Here is a 12877-nt window from a genome sequence, read left to right as displayed (position 1 = left end):
GTGGTGTCTTTAGGATTTTCTATGCATAATATCACATCATCTGTAGTGATCTGTCAATGGACAGATCATCCAGTCAGAAAATCAATGGCAAATGACACACTAGGTCAAATGGATTTAATAGATATATGTAGAACATTTCATCCAAAAACAGCAGAATACACCTTTTTTTCAAGTACGTATGAAGTATTTTCCAGGATAGATCACATGCTAGGCCACAAAACAAGCCTCAGTAAATTTAAGAAAATTGAAATAACATCTAACATCTTTTCTGACCACAATGCTATGAGTCTAGAAATGAACTACAAGAAGAAAACTGCAAAGAACACAACTATGTAAAGCCTAAACAATGTACTACTAAACAACCAATTGATCATGAAGAAATCAAAAAAGAAATAAAAAAAAATACCTGGAGAAAAATGAAAGCAAAAGCACAGTGATCCAAAAACTATGGGACACAGCAAAAGCAGTTCTAAGAGGGAAGTTTATAATGATACAGTACTACCTCAGGAAACAAGGCAAATCTCAAATACGTTAACTTTACACCTGAAGAAATTAGAAAAAGAAGAATAAATAAAACCCCAAATAGTAAGCGGAAAAAGTCATAAATATCAGAGCAGAAGTAAATGAAATAGAGACCAAAAAAATAGAAAAGATCAATGAAACTAAGAGATGGTTCTTTGAAAAGATAAACAAAATTGATAAATCTTTAGCCAGACTAAAGAGGAAAAAAGATAGAGGGCCCAAATCAATGAAATCAGAAATGAAAAAGGAAAAGCTACAACTAAACCACAGAAATACAAAGGATCATAAGAGATTACTATGAACAATTATATGCCAATAAAAAGCAAAACATAGAAGGAATGGACAAATTCCTAGAAATGTACAGTCTCCTAAGACTAAACCAGGAAGAAGTAGATAATATGAGCAGACCAATTATCAGTAATGAAATTGAGTTTGTAATTAAAAAAAAAAAAAACACTCCCAACAAACAAAAGGTCAGGACCAGATGGCTTCACAGGTGAATTCTACCAAACATTTAGAGAAGAGTTAACACCTATCCTTCTGAAACTATTTCAAAAAATTACAGAGGAAGGAACACTCACAAATTCATTCTGTGAGGCCACCATCACCCTGGTACCCAAACCAGACACAGATATCACAAAAAAGGAAAATTACAGGCCAGTATCATTGATGAACATTGACACAGAAATCCTCAACAAAATCTTAGTAAATGGAATTTTCAACAATTCTGTTAAAAGGATCATACACCATGATCAAGTGGGATTTATCCCAGGGATGCAAGGATGGTTCAGCATCTGCAAATCAATAAATGTGGTACATCATATTAAAAAACTGAAGAATAAAAATTATATGTCATCCCAATAGATGCAGAAAAAGCTCTTGACAAATTTTAGCATCTATTTATGATAAAAACTCTGAACATAGTGGGAACCTACCTCCACATAATAAAGGCCATATATGACAAGCCAATATGTAAAGTCATACTCAGTGGTGAAAAGCTGAGAACATTTCCTCTAAGATCAGGAACAAAACAAGTATGCCCACTCTCTCCACTTTTATTCAACATAGCATTGGAAATGTTAGCCAAGGCCATCAAATAAGAAAAAGAAATAAAAGTAACCCAAATTGGAAAGAAAGAAGTAACACTGACACTGTTCACAGATGACATGATACTATACATAGAAAATCCCTAAAGATGCTACCAAAAACTACTAGAGCTTATCAGTGAATTTGGTAAAGTTGAAGGATACAAAATTAATATGAAGACCTCTTCAAATGTCTGCTTGAAAAATAATAATGGAGAAATTTTTTCCTTATATTGTACAATCCATTTGAATCTAGACTCCTTCAGTGTTCATGACAAACTTCACAATGAAATCCCTTTCAACTGGAATTTTATGCATGGATCAACATCAACCTATATCCCCTTAAACATATTTTCTTGAAAGTAAAGAACCTTCTTTCATCATTCTATTTTAATACTGATATTTTATGCTATCACATTTTACCACTTTTAAGACTATTTGATAAAACCCGTCACTTTTGTGCATTAACCTTGAAAAATTATTTTGTTGGGAAATCTATGGGTAATGCAAGTGGGAAATCAAAAACCAGGGGGAAAAAATCTGGCTAGATTTAGTTTTAGTTTCCCATCAAAACCTTCCATACAACACAAAGACACATGTGAAGATTACTTAGAGCTATTCCAAAATAGTGCTCTTAATGTATAAGAAAGAGTTAAAGTTATTAAACTTATAAATGTTTATAAACTTATAAACTTATTAAACTTATAATTTATCAAACTCAGGCTTGATAAACAAAGTATATTTAACACACAATGACAAAGTACACTCCATCTCTTTCAATGGATGGATGTTAACTAGTTCCACCCCAGTGATTACCCACTTTGGTTGCTGTTGTAGCCCAGGAACTTCTTCCCCTAGGAGGAGTTCCAGTGTCATCAGGAAGGAAGACACACATATATAGATGTGAAGCTGTCCTTTGTTTCAAATATCCTTTCCTCAGTGCTTTTTTATCCCTCTCAATGAAGTCATTTCCATAGGAGGCAGGAAGAGTTACAACTCAAGTTTGTTAAAATGCTTCAGACACAAACCATGCTGGAACAACCAGTTAGCCTGGGTCACACATTGTGCTTGCCTTGTCCACCAGAGGGTGACCTTATACTATTCTTCTTCCTCCTTGGAACTGAGGTGTTTTCATTAACTGAAGATCTGTTTAAGAAATATTTATACTCCATTTATTAACTATAACACCTCTGGCAAGCTATTTTGAGTCTTTCCCCATCTCAAAACTGGAGATAATATTACCTACCAAATAGGATTATTGTGAGAATTAAATGAAATATTCCATATAAAATGCTTTTGAAGGTGCTTGGAATATATCATGTTCAATAAATATTAACCATGAGGAATTTCCTATAGCAATGAGTCTAGCAATTTAGCACTTTTCCTTTGTAATGCGGGAAGCCATCTGAAAGGAGAGTGGTTAATAAAACCACAAGCTCCATGTTTTTTAGTAAATCTAGGGAGAAAGATTCCAAAATATTTATAATTTCTGTCAAAAACAACCATAGTTATTCAAAATTTATATTCAAAAATCTATCTTAAATAACAATTAGATCACATAAAAATGCAAACCTAAACTTTAGAATATGTAGGAAAAAATGAGAAAACACTAACTATTAGAACAGCTAAAGCAGTGATTCTTTTTTTTTTTTTTTTTTTTTTTTTTTTTTTTTTTTTTTTTTTTTGCGGTATGCGGGCCTCTCACTGTTGTGGCCTCTCCCGTTGCGGAGCACAGGCTCCGGATGCGCAGGCCCAGCGGCCATGGCTCACGGGCCCAGCCGCTCCGCGGCATATGGGATCCTCCCAGACCGGGGCACGAACCCGTATCCCCTGCATCGGCAGGCGGACTCTCAACCACTGCGCCACCAGGGAGGCCCAAAAGCAGTGATTCTTAACTGGGACAGTTTTGTCCCCAGTAAGGGGACCTTTGGCTATATCCAAAGACATTTTTGGTTGTCACAATTGGGGAGGGGGATACTGTTGGCATCTAGTAGGACAGACTAGTGAAGCTGCTAAACATCCTGTAATGTGCAAGAAAGCCTTTCACAGCAAAGAATTACCTGGACAAAATGTCAATAGCTCTGAGGTTGGGAAACGCCAAGCTAAAATAATGCTCAGAAGCAAATTTATAGCTTTAAATATTTATACCAAAAAATAAAGAATGAAAATAAATCTATTTTAAAAGTAATAAAATAGATTAACTGTTGGCTAGCCCAAACTCTTCCCTTTCCTTGAAAATAGAGGCAGAGAAACAGAAAATGTACTTAAACAAAATAACCACAGAGGAAATTTAAAGAATAGTTGAAGACTACTCCATATAAATAATTTAAATCTAAGATGAGATGGATACTTTCCTACGAAAATATTTATCAAATATGACCCCAGAAAAATTCAAAAGTTTAAACTGACCAATTTCCACAGAGGAGGTAGAATAATTTTTTTAAGAATTGCTCCCTAAAAAGACATCAGGCCTGGATGGTTTCACAGGGTAATTCTATGAAACTATTAAAGTTAATATAATTATAATACTATTTTAGCTGTTCCAGATCATAGAATAAAAAAAAAACTTAGAATTTATTTTTATGAAGCAACCATAACATTAACATCAAGACCTGACAAAGAGTACACAAAGAAGACTGCAGATAATCTCACTTATGAATATTTATAGAAGTTTTAAAATAAGACATTAGCAAACAAAAGCCAGCAATGTAATAACAGAATATTACATCATGATGTAGTAAAAGTTTATTCTAAGTATGCAAGGATGCTTCAATATTGAGAATTTAATATCATTGATCTACAAATAATACACAATATTAATGATTTATATTAATAGACATAAAGAGAAAATCAAATAGTCATTTTCATAAGTGATTAAAAGGCCTTTGACAAAGTCAGGATCTATTCTTAAAAAAACACTCAAATTGAGAATCAGTAGATATTTACCTACAATGATGAAATGTACCTCTCAATTTGAAAGCTAGCATTGTGCTTAGTGGGGAAACACTAGATGCACTAGAAGTAAAATTAGGAAACTGCCGGGATGCTCATCTTTATCATATTACCTAATACTCTACCTACCACAAGTACTGGACCTTGTAATTAAAGAAGCAAGATTACAGATATTAAAATGGAAAGGAAATAAAACTATCACTGTATGTATATGATGTGACTGTATTCCTGGAAAACCCTGGAGAATAAATTCAAAAAGAATCACTATAAAAAGTAGAATTCAGTAGCAGGGTACAGAAATTGATACTCAGAAATCAGTTAGAAAATGTAGTGGAAGAAAAGATCTTACTTACAAAAGCAACAATAACAATGAAAGGCTAACATATCTAAGAATAAATAAGAAGTACTCAAGACCTATGTGAAGAAAACTCTTGGAAGGATATAGAAGAAGACTTTGACAAATGGAAAAGCCACACCATGTTCTTGGAGAGAAAGACTCAGTATATCTTAAAACTGTCTGTTCTCCTTGGATGAAATTATAAATTAAATTCAATCCAAATAGAGTCACTTTTTAAAGAAATCTAGGCTAAAGGATTCTGAAGCTCATATAAAAAATTAGCAAGACTGTCCAGGAAAACACTGAAATAATGAACAGTGGGGGCAGGGCATTTGCCTTATCATGTACTGAAATATACCATAAAGTTTCAGTAATTAAAATAATGTGAAACTGGCACATGAATGGTCAGGTAAATCAGTGAAACATGATTGAAAATCCAGAAATAGGCCCAACATATGTAGTGTCTTAGTATTTTATAAAGGTACCAACTGAAATCAGTGAGGTTTACCTTACTGCTTAGGTGTTTACTAACTGCCAAAGTGTCAACGTGGTGACCACCAGGAACGAACATAAGAAGAATTCACACTCTATACCTGGCTTAATTCCAAACAGATGAAAGTTTGAAATATAAAATAGGAAATCATAAAACATTATGGGAGAGTTCTTTTATAGGCTTAGAGTTTGGTAATCTTTTAACTATTACCCACAATCCAGAATCTATAAAAGAAAAGATCCATTAATGTGACCATATAAAAACAAAAACTTTTTATCTTAAAAAAATAAGTAAAGTCAAAAGATAAATAACAAACTGGAAAAATTATTTTCAACATATACAGAGAAAGGGCATATCTTCCTGTTGTATAAAGAGCTCTTATAAGTTGATTAATAAAAGACCCATTAGCCAATAGAAAATACATAGTTCTTATATTGGCTTAACTTCACTCATAAGAATAGAAATTGAAATTAAAACTGTAATGAAATACCATTTTCTACCTATGAAGTTGGCAAAATCCTCAAAATTTGTGTGAACATAATTAGTGAAGCTAAGGAAAGAAGCAGTCTCGTGTATTCCTGGTGGGAATGCAAATTGGTACAATCTCAGTAAAAGGTAATTTGGCAAAATCTATCAAGATTAAAAATTCATGTACTCTCTTCTAGGAATTTATCCTATGGAGATAATCCCATATATAAAATAATGAATGACAAGCATCAATAAATAAAGCAGCCTGCTGGCCAAATTTAGTCCAATGTGTGCTTTTGTAAATAAGGTTTTATTGTAAAACAGCCATGCCTGTGTGCTTACGTATTGTCTATGGGTGTCTTCATGATACTCAGCAGAGTTGAGACCACATAGCCTACACAGCCTAAAATGTTTACTATCTGACCATTTATAGAAGCAGTTTGCCAACCCCTGAGGTATAAGTTTATTCATTGGAGCATTGTTTGAAACAACGAAAAGACTAGAAAAAATCTAAGTACGTATCAATAGAGAAATGGTTAAATGTTGATATCTTCATATAATGAAAATGTAGGCAATTGTAAAAACAAAATGAAAAGGCTTTTTAAGTATTGATGTGGTGACATCTCCAAAATAAATATTTTGAAAAGCAAATAGGATAGTGTATGGTATAGTAAGGCATGTTTCCTTAGGGTGAAACAGGAAAGGAAAATAATATACTTTTATAGTCTCAAATGTGAATAGGGCATAAAATTTCTGGAAGGATTAATAGGAAACTAATAACGATAAAGGTTTTCTCCATTTACTTGTTTATACATTTATTTTTGCAGGTGGGTTATTTACTTTTCTGATCACTTTTTTATAGGTTTTAGTGTTTGGACCAGGAGAGTATATTACCTATTTTAAAATATGTAAAAATATTTTTATGACAGGATTCAGCTCCTCAAAGAGGGCTTGTTGGTCTACACTCCGTCTGTTACTGTCAATCATCTGATCAAGATTTCTGATGTGTACCTTGCCTTGTATTATTTAATTGTTTGGTGGTTATTTTTCTTCCCCACAGGTGTGAAAGCTTCATGAGTACAAGTTCATTACTATCTTCAGTGCTGTGTTCTCTGTGTCTACAACAGTACATGGTACAGAGTAGGAAATCAATTATTTTTTGGATAAATAAATTTATAATTATAAAACAGTTGAGGAGACTAGACACATTCTAGATTTGGTCTTGCATAAATTACTGAACCTCTCTGTGCCACAGAGAGGTTCATGGGGATTACAATATTGTATAAGGTGGTTGTGATTAAATAATCCAATGCCTAGAATGGTTTTAGAGCAGTGCTTGACATATAGGAAGAGATCAATAATGTTAGTTACTATTTAATATTCAGGAGAAAGGAAGGGGCAAGACAAAGAACTAGCAAGGGCAACAGGGATGGACAAAGAGAAGTTTAACCCAAGGCCTAGTGGAAAGATCTTCTCTCCAGCATCTGGTTTACTGAAAGTTGAACAAAAATAAATGGAACTAACAAGGAGAAAGAGTGAGCAAATAAGCACTGTTTTTGTTTGCCTTTTTGGTTTGTTTTTGGCTTGGGTAAGTGGAAAGAGAGAGGAGAAGCATCTAGGAGGTTGTTACCACCAGCCAAGGGAGAAGATGTCCCAGCTCTGGACCCGGAACGTGAGGGAAGCTGCAGCTGTTCTGAGGGCTGGGAGAGGCTGGTGTGCTTCTCTCAGTGGCTGCCTAGGCAGTCCAAGTGGGACAGGCTTCTTCAGCTCTGCTCCAGGAGGCCAGCCCTGACAAACAGTCTGGTGCCCGGAGTGGCCGTGTGCGTAGGAAGCGACCTGCTCCTCTTGAGATGTCCCAAACCCACTTTGTCCAAACACCTCTCCACACCGCCTCCCACCGTGGCTCCCACATCCACACCTAACTCAGCTTTTGTGAATTCAGGGGTGCAAAGAGCAAGGCTGACTCTGGGAACTCAGTGTGGTGCCTGCAACCCAGGACCTCCAACCACTGGGGTAGGGACAAAGCCCTGGCAGAGAAGGAGGGATCTGGGCCGCTGGCATCTCACTGTGGAGCTGCAGTGATAGGTTGGCAGCACAGAGCATATTTTTGTTTAACATAATTGTGAAAAACAATCAAACATATAGAATTGTAAAAAAAAAAAAAAAAAAAGGGCACGGTGAATGCCTATACATCCAGCACCAGATTCAGCAGTTGTTTACACATATTCGCCCCACTCTCTTGCATGCCATTTAAAAGTATGTTGTAGATATCATAACATGTTATCCTTAAATACTGCAGCATGTATCTCTTAAGATGAGGAAATTCTCATATATAGCTGTAACACTTTTATTGCACCTTGCAAAATAAACAATAATCCTTCATATCTTATACCTAGCTCATATTCACATTTTCCCACTTGTTCCACAGATGCATTTTATAGCTGATTTGGTTCAAACTAAGAGCCAATCAAGGACCACAGACTGCATTCTGTTATGACTCCTAACTCGATAAACCTGCAAGTCAGTCCTTCTTTTGGCTTTTTGAAGAGACCGGGCTAGATGTCTTGTAAAATGTCTGTTTTCTGGATTTTTTTTTTTTTCCTAAAGGTTTCATTTAACATATTCCTTTGTCTGTATTTCCTTTAAACTTGAAGTTAGAAATGCAGACTGATTTAGATTGGGGCTGAGCATGTTGTAGTAAGAATACATCCTAGAGAACACTGTATAATGCCCATGTGTCCCATTAGGAGGCATGTGGTGTTGTCCCGCCATTCCTGATAGTCACTCTGCTCTCCGAGTTAAGATGCAGGCAGCCAGATCTCACCGTTATAAAGCTGCAGGGAATCTGGGGGCAATGTAGGAAAATTTTTCCATCAGCCATTCACCTAATGATTCGATCCCACTTTGATGATTCTTGATAGAACCAGTTATATCATTCATGGTTGCAGAATGGTGATTTTCTGATAGTGTCCATTCTTTCTACATTTATTAGTTGCTATTGCATAAAAAATATTTTCTCATCACCAGAGGCTCGGAGGATGGGGGCAAGGGGAATTGGATGAAGGTAGTCAAAAGGTATGAACTTCCTGTTATAAGATAAATTAGTAGGGATGTCATATACAACATGATGACTATAGTTACCACTGCAGTATGATATATAGGAAAGTTCAGAGAGTGGATCCTAAGAGTTCTCATCACAAGGAAAATTTTTTTTCTTTTATTTTTGTATCTATATGAGATGATGGATGTTAATTTAACTTAGTGTGGTAATCATTTCACAATATATGTAAGTCAAATCATTATGTTGTACAGCTTAAACTTAAACAGTTCTGTATGTCAATTATATCCCAGCAAAACTAGAAAAAAGTTTCCTTATCAACTGGGGTTATATTGTTATCCTCAACTGTAAGAAGAGTAAATTAATCCGTTCCCTTTAATTACCAATTTTCAGAATAAGGATTCCAGTGAGGGCAAGGAAGTTTTTGTTTGCATGCTTACTTTTTTTTTTTTAATACAACCGTGGTTTCATGAATTTTTTATGTCTCAAGTGTATTAATCAATTATATTCACTTTTTTAAAAAATGGAGGCCCATTCAGACAGCAGAGGTAGGAAATACATTTTTTTAAATCAGGAGTTTAAATTGACATTTATCAATTCAAATTTGACTTATAGGGTTTTATCTAATTCTTTAGATTTTATACTTCCCCTCTTAAAATGAAAATTTTATTTTATAGTGGCATAATCATTTATTTGCTTTAGCTCTATAATGTACATAAAATGACTTCCAAATAACAATACCAATATAACTATTAACAGTAAAACCACTGAATTTGAAGCTCTTTTTGACCTTAGAATATATCTTTCCAAAGGTTTGCAGCAAGAATACAATATTCTAGAGTGATCTAATGTAATTGTTTCCTCTGTCTGGTTATGTTAAATTCTGATATATAGTTAGTATCTTTCCTTTTAAAATATTTTCAATTTTAGGGATTACTTTTTTTTTTTTCATGTGTAAAATATTTACATGATTCAAAAGCCAAAATTTCATAAAAGTATACTCCAAGAGGTCTTGCTTCCATTTCTGTTCATTTAATACTGTTTATGTCCCAACCCCCATCCCTAACCAGTAGATATTTTCATTAATGTTGGGTTTACCTTACAGAGTTTCCTTCTGAAAATATAAGTGGATATGTCTGCCTATCTATATCTACCTATCTACTTATCTATATATGTGCATAATATATTATATTCATATTCAAATACTTTTATTTCTCTTTCTTTCTCACACAAAATGTAACATAACCAGTCCTCACTCTGAATCTGCATGAGACTCATTGAATCACCCAGCAGCTGGGCAGACAGAAGAGCCTGCTGGAAGATTGTGAGTTTGCCTTTGTCCAGTGCAAGTTCAAGCCAGAGACAATTAGGTTGTTGGTGATACACGTGAATTTTATCTCAAGCTTGGGGTAGCTGAAGAAACACCTTCACACAAAAATTTTAAATTTTAAATAGATTTGATTGTCATGCTGATGTGAAAATCTCTAGTTAAATGTGAGATCTTCAAGTAGAAACATCTGGTTGGTGTTTCTGAATGCAAAAAGAGATCAATAAGATTTCTGAGTCATCCACTTAGGGGTGATAATTGGATTTGTGAGAATGAGTCAATTCTCCAAGAGAAAAAATACAGAGAAAGTAACAAGTAACTAATTTTGTAGAAAAGTCAATTCAAATGAGGATATGCATATATTGGAATGTTTCAAGGAGTGCTGGGGCACACAGATAGTTTCAAAGAAATCAATTTACGAATTCCCAGGTGTTACATGAACTCTTTCCTGAAACTCATCTGCCTGTGAAGTACCCCCTCTGCTTGTTCTCCTTTCCCAATTTCTCTTTCACAACTGCCCTTCTCCCATTTTACAGTAGGAGAGCGTGCCTCTCATCTGTGCATCCATCCATCCATCCATCTATCCAGAATTTTACTCTTGTGCATTTCCTCCAGGTGTAAATGTTACTGAACCAGGTTCGTTTGCTCGACACATGGCAAGCCAAATGTTGAGACATTGAGGTTGGCAGCAGATAAAGGGTTTATTCACGAGGCAGCCAAGTGAGGAGATAGGAGAACAAGTCTCAGATTTGCCTCCCAAAGGTGAGGGGCTCAGGATATTTATAGGATAGAGAAGCAGAGTGGTCTTAAGTGTGGGGAAAGGAGATTGGAAGTAGGAAAAAGGTGAGGTAATCAGTGTTCTGTGCAGGCATATCTGAGTTACATGCTTCTTCGTGGGATGCATGATCAGAAAATGGCGGTGTTAGCGAGATCTGAGGGTGGAGTTTTTGGCCCTCTGACATCAAAAGGTCATCTGTGGGACGCTCATGCAGGCCCAGTTGGAGGGTCAGTGGTCCCAAACAGCCTTAACCAGCTTGAACTTGAACTAAACAAATACTCCAAGTTCCTAAAAAAAAACTTAAGCAACCATTACCATAGCGACCCATACGTTAGAAGTATTATCTATAGAGGGCAGTTAAAGGAGACTTGGGATATATTGTCTAGGCTACCTGAAGTTTGGAGTGTAGGCAATTTGCAGGAACAATTAAAGGGAGCTTAGTCAATGAAGACAGGTTACAGTGTATCATTTATTAAGCAAGTTATAGTTTAAGGGATCCTAATTAATGACTGTCCTCAGTTTCATAAATACCTCTGGAGTATTTGTTCCCCAGAACAAAGGGAAAGTTTGAGACTGCAGAGCTTCTGCAAGAAGCTTCCTCCAAGTGGCAAACCTGTGGCAAGACCTCATGCCTCATCATTTCTTTTCTTTTTCCTTTTTTACTTCTTTCTTTTCTGTGCCAAAGACTTAGAATTTAGAAGCAAGATGGTTTACACAGAGACAGGTTTTAACACATTTATTTGAGTTGGAACACAAAGTCAATTTTCTGATTGATTTGTTCGGCAGTGAAGACTGTGTTTGCCAATTGAATTACATAGTGGAAGTTTTCCATAAACTGAAGGTGCAACTCCATAGTTTTGTCAAAAATGTGTTAGAGGCACATATACAATATTCACTATGTCACATATTATATTCCTTGTGACCCTTAATCTTATGAAAAAAATTTACATATCAACTTAAAAATGTGTGGGGTGGTACATAATTTTAAAAGTTATTTTATTATGGAGTAGAGGGACCAAAACATTTGAAGTCCTGTGAGTTAGAGGACCTGAAGAGAAAGAAAAGGACCATAAAAAGTCAGGGGCAAGGAGGAGAACCAGAAGAGAAGGCAAAAGAGACTCCAGTCCAGGAGGTAAGTATGATGGCAAAAAAAGAGGGGTAATGAGAAGCGCTAAACATTGCAGAAGGGTTAAGGAGAATAATAGCTAGATACAAATCTTTGTGAATGCAGTTTCTGCAGGTGGGATAGAGTTAATAGTCTGTTTAGATCATTCAAAAAGTTGGGCAGTGATGACAAGGAAAATAGAATACTGTTTATAATACAATTTGCCAGATCACTGGGATTAAAATGGATTTTGTAACTGAAAGAGCAATTCAGGATGTTGGGCAGTGAAGACTGTTTGAAGGAATACAGTGGCAGGGGCGCAGGGGACATAGAGAAAGGAACTTGCCTTCAGGAGAAGGAAGAGAGCTCTTGCTCTGAAACTGGCGGGAGTGAGCAGAGAGCTGTTGAGGCAGCTGGAGAGGAAGGAAGTGGCCAGAGCCTCCAGCTCCAGGCAACGGTCTCAGTGAAGGAGAAGCGGAGCTCCTGTGCTGAGAGTAGCCGTCTGGGTGGAGAGCAGAGGTCCAACGACTGCTGAGAAGTTATGCCAAGAAATTTCTAAGAGAGGTTTGGGAGAGAGGACCACTTTAGGATTGTTGCTCATTGTAATTTTTTTATGAGTTTTTAAAGTGTAGTTTTGTCAATACTGTCCCCTTTAAGGTTTCTATATTTTTCAAATTTCCTACAATGAACAAGGAATAAAGAATTTTTTTTCCAAAATAAGGGGTTAAAAAATAAAAGATCAAAGAAGGTGC

The 12877-nt window shown here is 35.7% G+C and overlaps 1 protein-coding gene across 2 annotated transcripts in view; it reads left to right on the top strand.

Annotated features, from left to right (window-relative positions):
• Window positions 1-12877, top strand: part of GAPT (GRB2 binding adaptor protein, transmembrane) — a 55976-nt gene that overhangs the window by 24444 nt on the left and 18655 nt on the right. The window contains exon 1 of one of the 2 annotated variants that reach the window (XM_082621274.1): window positions 12056-12152. The exons of the other annotated variant lie outside the window; for it this stretch is intronic. The gene's annotated coding sequence lies outside the window, so the exon portion shown is untranslated. Of the gene's footprint in view, window positions 1-12055; window positions 12153-12877 lie in introns of those variants that run through there. 2 annotated transcript variants of the gene reach the window in all.

This window comes from Mesoplodon mirus (assembly GCF_964341445.2).
Source record: "Mesoplodon mirus genome assembly, chromosome: 5".
NCBI lineage: Eukaryota > Metazoa > Chordata > Mammalia > Artiodactyla > Ziphiidae > Mesoplodon > Mesoplodon mirus.
The sequence above is the reverse complement of the archived record's forward strand: the minus strand, read 5'-3'. Positions and strand labels throughout refer to the sequence as shown.